Below are 7,863 nucleotides of genomic sequence, written 5' to 3' on the forward strand. Positions count from 1 at the left end.
CACCTCCCACCAACCTGCACTGTTCCGCACCTCAATCTCACCAAACTGCACCGCGTGGCACCGGATGCCACCGCCCTGCCCCAGCGCGCAGCAAATTGCACTGCAGGGCAGCAGCTCACTCCACGCTTCACCTGAGTGCACCAAACCTCACCACAGTGCACCGCAGCTCACTGAACTTTGCCGCATTGCACTGGAGCTCACCAAACTGCACCGCGTCTCACCAAACCGCACCGCACTTCACCAGATCTCACCGAACTGCACCACACAGCACCGGAGCTCACCAAACGTCATCAACCTGCACCCCATTGCACCAGAGCTCACCAAACTGCACCTCACTTCACTGGATCTCACCAAACTTTGCCGGATCTCACCAAATGTTACCGCACTGCACCGGACTGCACCAAACTTTGCCGGATCGCACCAAACTTTGCCGCGTTGCACCGGATCTTGCCAAACTGCATCACATCGCACCAACGTGCACTGCTATTGATCAGCGCACACAAAAGTTAAATGCATCTCATCAAAGTGTAACGCACTTCACCAGCTCTCACCAAACTTCACCGCATTGCACCGGATCTCACCAAACTTTGCCGGATCTCACCAAACTGCACCGGATTGCACCAAACTTTGCCAGATCTCACCAAACGTTACAGCACATCACCAAACTGTACCACACTTCACCAAAGTGCATCACATGTCACCAAAGTGCACCGCACCTCACTGAATTGCACTGCACTTCACCGGATCTCACCAAACTTTGCCGGATCTCACCAAACTTTGCCGGATTGCACCAAACTTTGCCAGATCGCACCAAACTTTGCCGGATTGCACCGGATCTTGCCAAACTGCACCACTTCTCACCAACGTGCACTGCTATTGATCAGCGCACACAAAAGTTAAATGCATCTCAACAAAGTGTAACGCACTTCACCAGATCTCACCAAACTTCACCGCAGTGCACCGGATCTCACCAAACTTCACCGGATCTCACCAAACTTTGCCGGATCGCACCAAACTTTGCCGGATCTCACCAAAAATCACTGCACATAATCAAACTGTACCACACTTCACCAAAGTGCATCACATGTCACCAAAGTGCACTGCACCTCACAGAACTGCACTGCACTTCACCGGATCTCACCAAACTTGCTGGATTGCACCAAACTTCACCGGATCTCACCAAACTCTGCCGGATTGCGCCGCACTTCACCGGATCACACCAAACTTCACCGGATCGCACCAAACTTCACCCAAGTGCACTGAAGCAGCCTGCACTGCACCAACTCTCCCCACACAGCTCCCTGTGTGAGTGCACTGGTGCCAGTGTTTGTACGCAAAGCAGCGCGGTCGCCAAAAGCCACCTGGCTGTGACCAAGTGCCACCGCCACAGGGCTGACGTGCAACGCAGCCGAAAAGGCTGGAGTGTGTTTGTTAGTGTTAATCATGACTGACATTACGAGAACCAGATGATGGTGGAGCCAGGAATGCACTCGCCCATTAGTCACTTCAGATAAATACAGTCATCTGTTTTAGCAATATGAGGGCTTCAGAGATTAGCCAAGAGGCGCAGGCACACACGCTCGCACTCGTCAGGAAAATTGCAGTAACCTGGGCTGGACACAGGGCAGGCGATACAAGGCCAAGGGTGACGTGCACGTGTTGGGCCGTGGTTACAGCTTGTGTTGTGCTTTTTACTTGGTGCTCAGGCTGCCCCGGTGGGACGGTGGCTGCAGCGCTGCCCCCACAGCACCCAGCCTGGCCCCGGAGCAGGGACCGGCCGGGCTGCGGCACGCTCAGTGACCGTGACGGTGCTAGCAGCGAGCCAGGGCTCTCAGGATGCCTCATGGCTGAAGCATGCAGTATTCTTGTTTCCACCCATGTGCTCCACAAAAACAAAGGGTGAGCGTGACAGCAGCCTGCCGGGGGCTGGTGCAGCCCTGAGCTGCTCTTCCCAGCCCCCTCCTCCTCCTCTGGGGCTGCAGCAGCCATGCCCAGGGCTGGTGGTGCTGCAGGGCTGTGGTGCTGCCTGCCCGCTGCTCCCAGGCTGGCCCTCACCCTGCAGCACTTGCACTTCTTTTTTTTTTTTCCCCTCTTTTTATTTTTTTTTTTTTCAGTGAACAACTTTATTTCCCACTTTGACATTTACCAGACACACCTGGGAGCCTGCCTGCCAGAAGGAGAAATGGCACAAGAGGAAATACATCTTCACAGCCTTGAGAAAGGAGAGGTTTGGAATCTGAGTCCGTAAACACCGTTGCTGCGCAGTGAGCAAACCCAGAGCAGGTTGTGCTCTGGAGAGTGTAACCCCACCTCCTCTGCTCCTTTTCTGAATTAAACAATAGGAGAAGCAGACTGCACTCGCCCTTCTCTGACGGGATGGTGACAGGTTAGGGATGCTGTCCTAGGAGCAAGCACCTGACCCCCCGATGAGCTGGGGAGGAACCTGTGGCCTGCAAAAATCCCACTCCTTGGGAAACTTTTCTCTTGTGACCCCCTGAGGGTGAACGCAGACAGCTCTGAGCTGGGCTTTAGCTTCCCCAGGGGCTGTGGAGATGCTGAGGGCCTGGCCTCCCCTTGCTGGCCGCAGCGCGTGGGGTCACCGCCTGCAGGGCCAGATCCAGTTTCCGCCTCTCTGCCTCGATCAGCCTCGGGTGCTGTGATGCTGCGGGCGGGGAGGTGGCCGTGCAGCGGGTGCATCAGCAGCCACCCGTGTGAAATCCCTTCCAGCACCGAGCCCGGCGCCTGCTGTGCCGAGCACAGCCCAGGGCAAAGCTCTCGGCTTGCTGCCTGGCTCCACCACCTACGCTGTGAGCATAGGGGCAGAGCAAGCCCCAAGCAGAGCAGAGCCCAGCCAGGACGTGGTGGGTGCTGGAGGGCTGTGGCTGGTCCGAGCTGTGGCTGTCAGCTCAGCACCGTTCCTCTCCCAGCCTTTTTCATCCCGGTTGTGCCCAGCTGCAGGAGCCTGCACGCAGGAGCCTCCACCGCTGCATTTTGTCATGTCTTCTGGGCCGTAAATAGGGGTGCTGGCAAGTAACATAAAAATAAATCTGTTAAAACAGTGGTATTTTATTTTATAGTGGTCAAAGCCTGATCTTGATTAAAGACCCTTCCCCACGTTGCTAGAGCAAATACCTGGGAGGGCAGGGCTGTCTCCTTCGGTGAGTTACACAGGTGCGGAGCGTAATTTACTCTCCCCACATCTTCAGCCTTCAAACCGCAGCAGCATTTTTCTGTGCCTGAGGTTGCCAAGATAACCCTGTGCATTTGTCACAGGCACATTTAAATGATAAATGTGACACCTCTGGGAGGAAGCACCGCCGGGTCGCTCTTCCCTGGTCACGCAGCCGCAGCACCACCCGCGCCGTCCTTCCCAGTGCAGGTTTTATCCCCTCACCTTTCTTTCCAACTCGCCGAGCAACAACTGTCATGTTTATACTCATTCCCTCCCCAAAGTCCTGTTCTACCTCAAGGATTAAGCTTTCATCCTTCATTATGAGTTTCTCCCCCAGGCAACATTTTCCAAGAAGAAAAAGGAATTTCTGGGATTTTGCTTTTAAGAGATTATGTTACTAAGCGTGTGTTTGTGCCCAGGTGAGGAGCTTTCCGCACACACACGGGTGATTTGTCACAACCTGTGTCAACAGAGCAAGCAGCAACGGGGGGGAGAAGGGGGCCTGGTGTCTGCCAGTGGTCGAGCTGCCCGAGTCCCCAGGGTGTCCGTCACCAGCCCCAAGGTGCCCGTCCCCAGCCCCATACCGGCCACGCTGTGAGCTGCCACTTCACTCTCCTCTCTGGCACTGCCACGCTGCTCCAGGGCCTCTCCTCTCAGAAGGACGGGTGCCAGGGCACATCAGCCGGGCTGCAGAGAAGGAGGGGGCTCGGCCCCACTCATTTAGGGTCACTGCTGCGGTCCCACAGCCTGAGCCACAATCCCCAGCCACCGGTGCTCGCTGCCTGAGGCCGATGCCGCAGCACCCTTCACAGTGCTTCAGTTCTCCCCATCCCCAGCGGCGTTGGCACCTTCCCCTGCTGCTCACACCCAGCGGAGCCAGGAGCAGTCGTTGCCACCTCCTGCTCCTGCCTGGGGAGCCCCGGTGCTGCTGTGCTCCTGTCTGTGGGAGCCCTCTGCAACTTGTGAGGAGCGCACACCGTGCCGGGAGGCTTGGCGGCACGGATATTTGGCTGCACAGCGAGTGCTGACCGAGGCTGTGCTTCCCTTGGCTACAGCACTTGTTGTTAAATCTTCTCTGGGAGCTCATCTAAGACCAACAAATTAACATCAGGGAAACACGGCAGCTAAGGGCAACCCACCAAAATAACCCAAACCTGCGGTTACAACGGGGGAGGCAAGCACAGCATGGAAAGGAGAGCTGCAGCACGCCGAGCTTCAGCACCGGGGCTTCACCAGGAAAAGCCATAAACAGTGGAAGATGAGATGCAGCCTCCAGGGCCCCCCGCCCGCCCCAGAACCCGGGATGCAGCCACCGGGAGCCCCCGGGGCTCGCACCCCACCCAGCTCCACAGACACTTGGACCGCGGATGCAGGCGATGAGCAGCGGCCGGGCCCGGTGAGTCACCGCGCTGAGTCAGACGCTGCTCGTCCTCCTGCACTTCTTCCTCACGGTCTGGGGGACGGCACGGAGATATGTTCCTAGAGAGATAAGCAGCTTTTCCGTTGCTGGGACTGCAGCCTTCGCCTGTAATCATCGAGGAGCGGTAATTGATGATTGCTTACTCTGGATGCTTGAGCCCGGCCGGCGTGCTGTCCTGCTGCCAGAGCATCAGGCCGTAACCCTGCTGTTGTGAAATTAAACAATTACCAGATTCTCCGCTGCTCTTTGATAAATTGTTCTTAGCTCTCCTTTAAAAGTCAATAAATAAAAATAGTCGGACTCCGCTCCTCCCCGAGAGGTGCTCGGCTTGAACATCCAGGCACAAAAACTCGCTTTCTTCTGCAGAAACCTCCCTGGAGGTCCTGATGGCACGGTGCCCTGCGGAACTCAAACACAAAGGGTAAAGCACATCACAAAGACTCATAAATCCAGGGGCAGCCCAAGCACATGGAGCAGGCAGAGCCCTGCCAAAACGTGCATAACAGTAGGTATGTATCACACACAGACACACCGCCGTGGGTATTACAGAGCCTAAACCTGATTAAAGCCTTTCTACCCCCCACCAATGGTCAATTCCATAAAACAGCTCACCCAGGAGACTGAATTCATTTCATCCCCAAAGTCTAATTAAAGCCATTAGTGTATTCCTTGTCTTTCTGATAAGATCAAAGCATTCCAAGAGCCAGTCATTACCTTATTTTCAAGACAATTATACAACATCTACCATCGATTTATTCCGCCTCCAGCTGTACACATTTATCTCTGTCTATCATCGCATAATCTGCGCCATCAGACACAACAAGAGCACGGCTATCAGCTGACAAGGGCCCGGGCTCGCCTTGGTGGGTTTCTTTTTCACCCTCGACTGCAAGTGAACATCAGAGGCAGCGCTGGGTGCCCGGGGCCGTGTCCCCAGACGCTGGCCGGGGGCAGACAGATGCCCACTGCCACCTGTGTGGGTCCCCCCTGTGCCCATCCCGCAGGGCTCCCCGCTGCTGCTTGGGGTCCTTCCCAATTCAGCTCCCTGCAGCCCCTCTCAGCCCCCACGTAAGCACCCAGGTACCTATGATTTATAAATCTGGTCTGTTCCTTCTAAACCTGAGCGCCCTAAACAGGCACGGTGTGGCAGGAACGGCTGTGCCCTTAAAGCACGAGGCGTGCTGCCACCCCCCTTACAAGCCCCCCGATGTTTCACGGGGAAGCTGCCACCACGACACCACAGCCGTGCTCTGGGCAGGGCCCCTGCAAGCACCCAGCAGTGGTGTGATGCTCCTGCTCCTTCAGGGATGTTCTCTGCACCGTGAGCATCTTCCAGCCGAAGACAATCCCACATTTCCTTGAGACCAGCTCCCGGCCGTGCCCTCCCCGCTGCCCACCGGGTCCCTGCGGTGCCGGATGGGGTTGTGCTGGGAGCCCACCGCTGAACCCAGGCACTTGCTGGGCCCTGCCCTGTGCAGGAGCAGGGCTGTGCACGCACGGGGTGCCTTCCCCTCGCATAAACACATCTCCAGCAGCTCACGGCCCCTGCGAGAGCAGAGCTGTGAATTTTCATCTCTCAGCTAATCAACTCGCCTGCTAGTCCAAACTTGTCAGGAGCTTTATCCCTGCCCTGCCAGCCCTCCTTCCAGCCCACGAGTGACAGAAGACGTTCCCATCCCTCCCTGAGACACATCCAGCTGCTACAAAAACAAACATCCTCCCGATGGCGACCCCTCCTCGTCAAACAGCCCTGACCCCGGGCCCGCTGCCCCCCAGCCACCCTACAACCACAGCGGCGCTGCGCCCGGCCGAGCTCCCCGGCACAGCCAGAGAAAGGGCGATGTTTACCCACGGGGACAGGAGAGTGGAGTTAGCACCTAGGCTGGAAGTTTATTAATGGCTGGTTCTCCCTGGTCCCCCCGTGACAAAAGATTAATCACCTGGCAGAGCCTGTGCTGCCCGGGATGAGAGGCAGCTGTGGCAGCACCGGCTCCCCAGGCTTCCCGAGGGGACACAGCCAAGGGCAGCCCCACAGCTCAGCTGCCCCCCACCCACCCTAATGGCCCCCCAAGCCCACAGCAGGGCTGGATTTGCAGGGTGCATGCCAAGGGCTCCCTACCTGGGAAGCTGCTGAATTTGATAGGGAAGGAGGGTCCCGGTCCTGCCCCATGGGCTCACTCCAGTGGCCAGGCCCCATGCCTGTCTCCTTTCTTCTCCTTTTGTCACTGCTCCACACCCCTGGGTGCTGCGGGGGCACAGGCACAGCCTCCCAGCAGGGTTTGGTACCGGTGGTGCATGAGCAGCCTGGTGGCTCCCAGGTGCTGGAGCCCTTCGGAAACATGGGGAGGACAAAGGGAAAACCTCAGCAAGCACAGGGGAGCTCACAGCATCACCACGGAAAGCCATTCCTGGTGGGGCTGCCCTGCAGAAAGGCACCCAGCAGAGAACATCTCGGTGCTCACGGCCCAGGGGAGCAGAGCCCTGCAGGGCCCAGACCCACCTGAGAGTTCTGCAGCTCCAAAGGAGTCTGTTTCAGCTGGATACCCCCCAGATCCTAATTAGATTAACCAAATCCCGTTTATGTAGCAGCTATATCAGTACGAACACCGCTGTGGCCACCTGCATTGACTTCATGAAGGCATTTGGGGCTCTGTACCTGCAGGATGAGAGCTCTCTGCAGCCCCAGCCGGGAGAAGCAGCACACAGAGGTGCAGGACAGCACCAGGACCCACACCCCAGGGGCAGGAAGGTCTGAAAACCACGAGCAGGACATTTCAGCCCCTGAGCTTGCTGCTTTCCCTGTCCCACAAGGAGATGCCCCAACCCAATTCACCTGGAGCCCCTGACGGCTGTGGCAGCGGGATGAGACCCCCGGGCGGCTCCCCAGGGGCTGCCAGCAGCGGTCGAGGCTGAAACAAGAGGGCAGGAGAGCGGGGAAGAGCAAACTTCATCTTCTTGGCACATCTGCTGCTGCTAAACCTGAGGCACGAAGCCCCCTCCCAGCACCTGAAGCCTCCCACTGCACCCTGGGGGGGCAGAGCCCAGCAAATAAATCAGCTCCAGCCCCCCCGCTGCCAATTAACGGACCCAATTAAAGCACCTGCGTGGTGGGAGGAGCCGCCTGGCTTCATTAAGCCGCCTCAATTAGTGCTTTTTCAGGTGTTTCTGTGCCCGCTCTGCCGGCACCACAGTGTCCCCGGGCACCGCTCCCCGCCCGCCCCCCAGCCCCGAGCCCCCCCCCTCGGCCCCGTTCCCCGGGCGCCCCCTGGCG

Source organism: Anas platyrhynchos, chromosome 27, assembly GCF_047663525.1.
Source record: "Anas platyrhynchos isolate ZD024472 breed Pekin duck chromosome 27, IASCAAS_PekinDuck_T2T, whole genome shotgun sequence".
In the NCBI taxonomy this organism is placed as follows: Eukaryota; Metazoa; Chordata; class Aves; order Anseriformes; family Anatidae; genus Anas; species Anas platyrhynchos.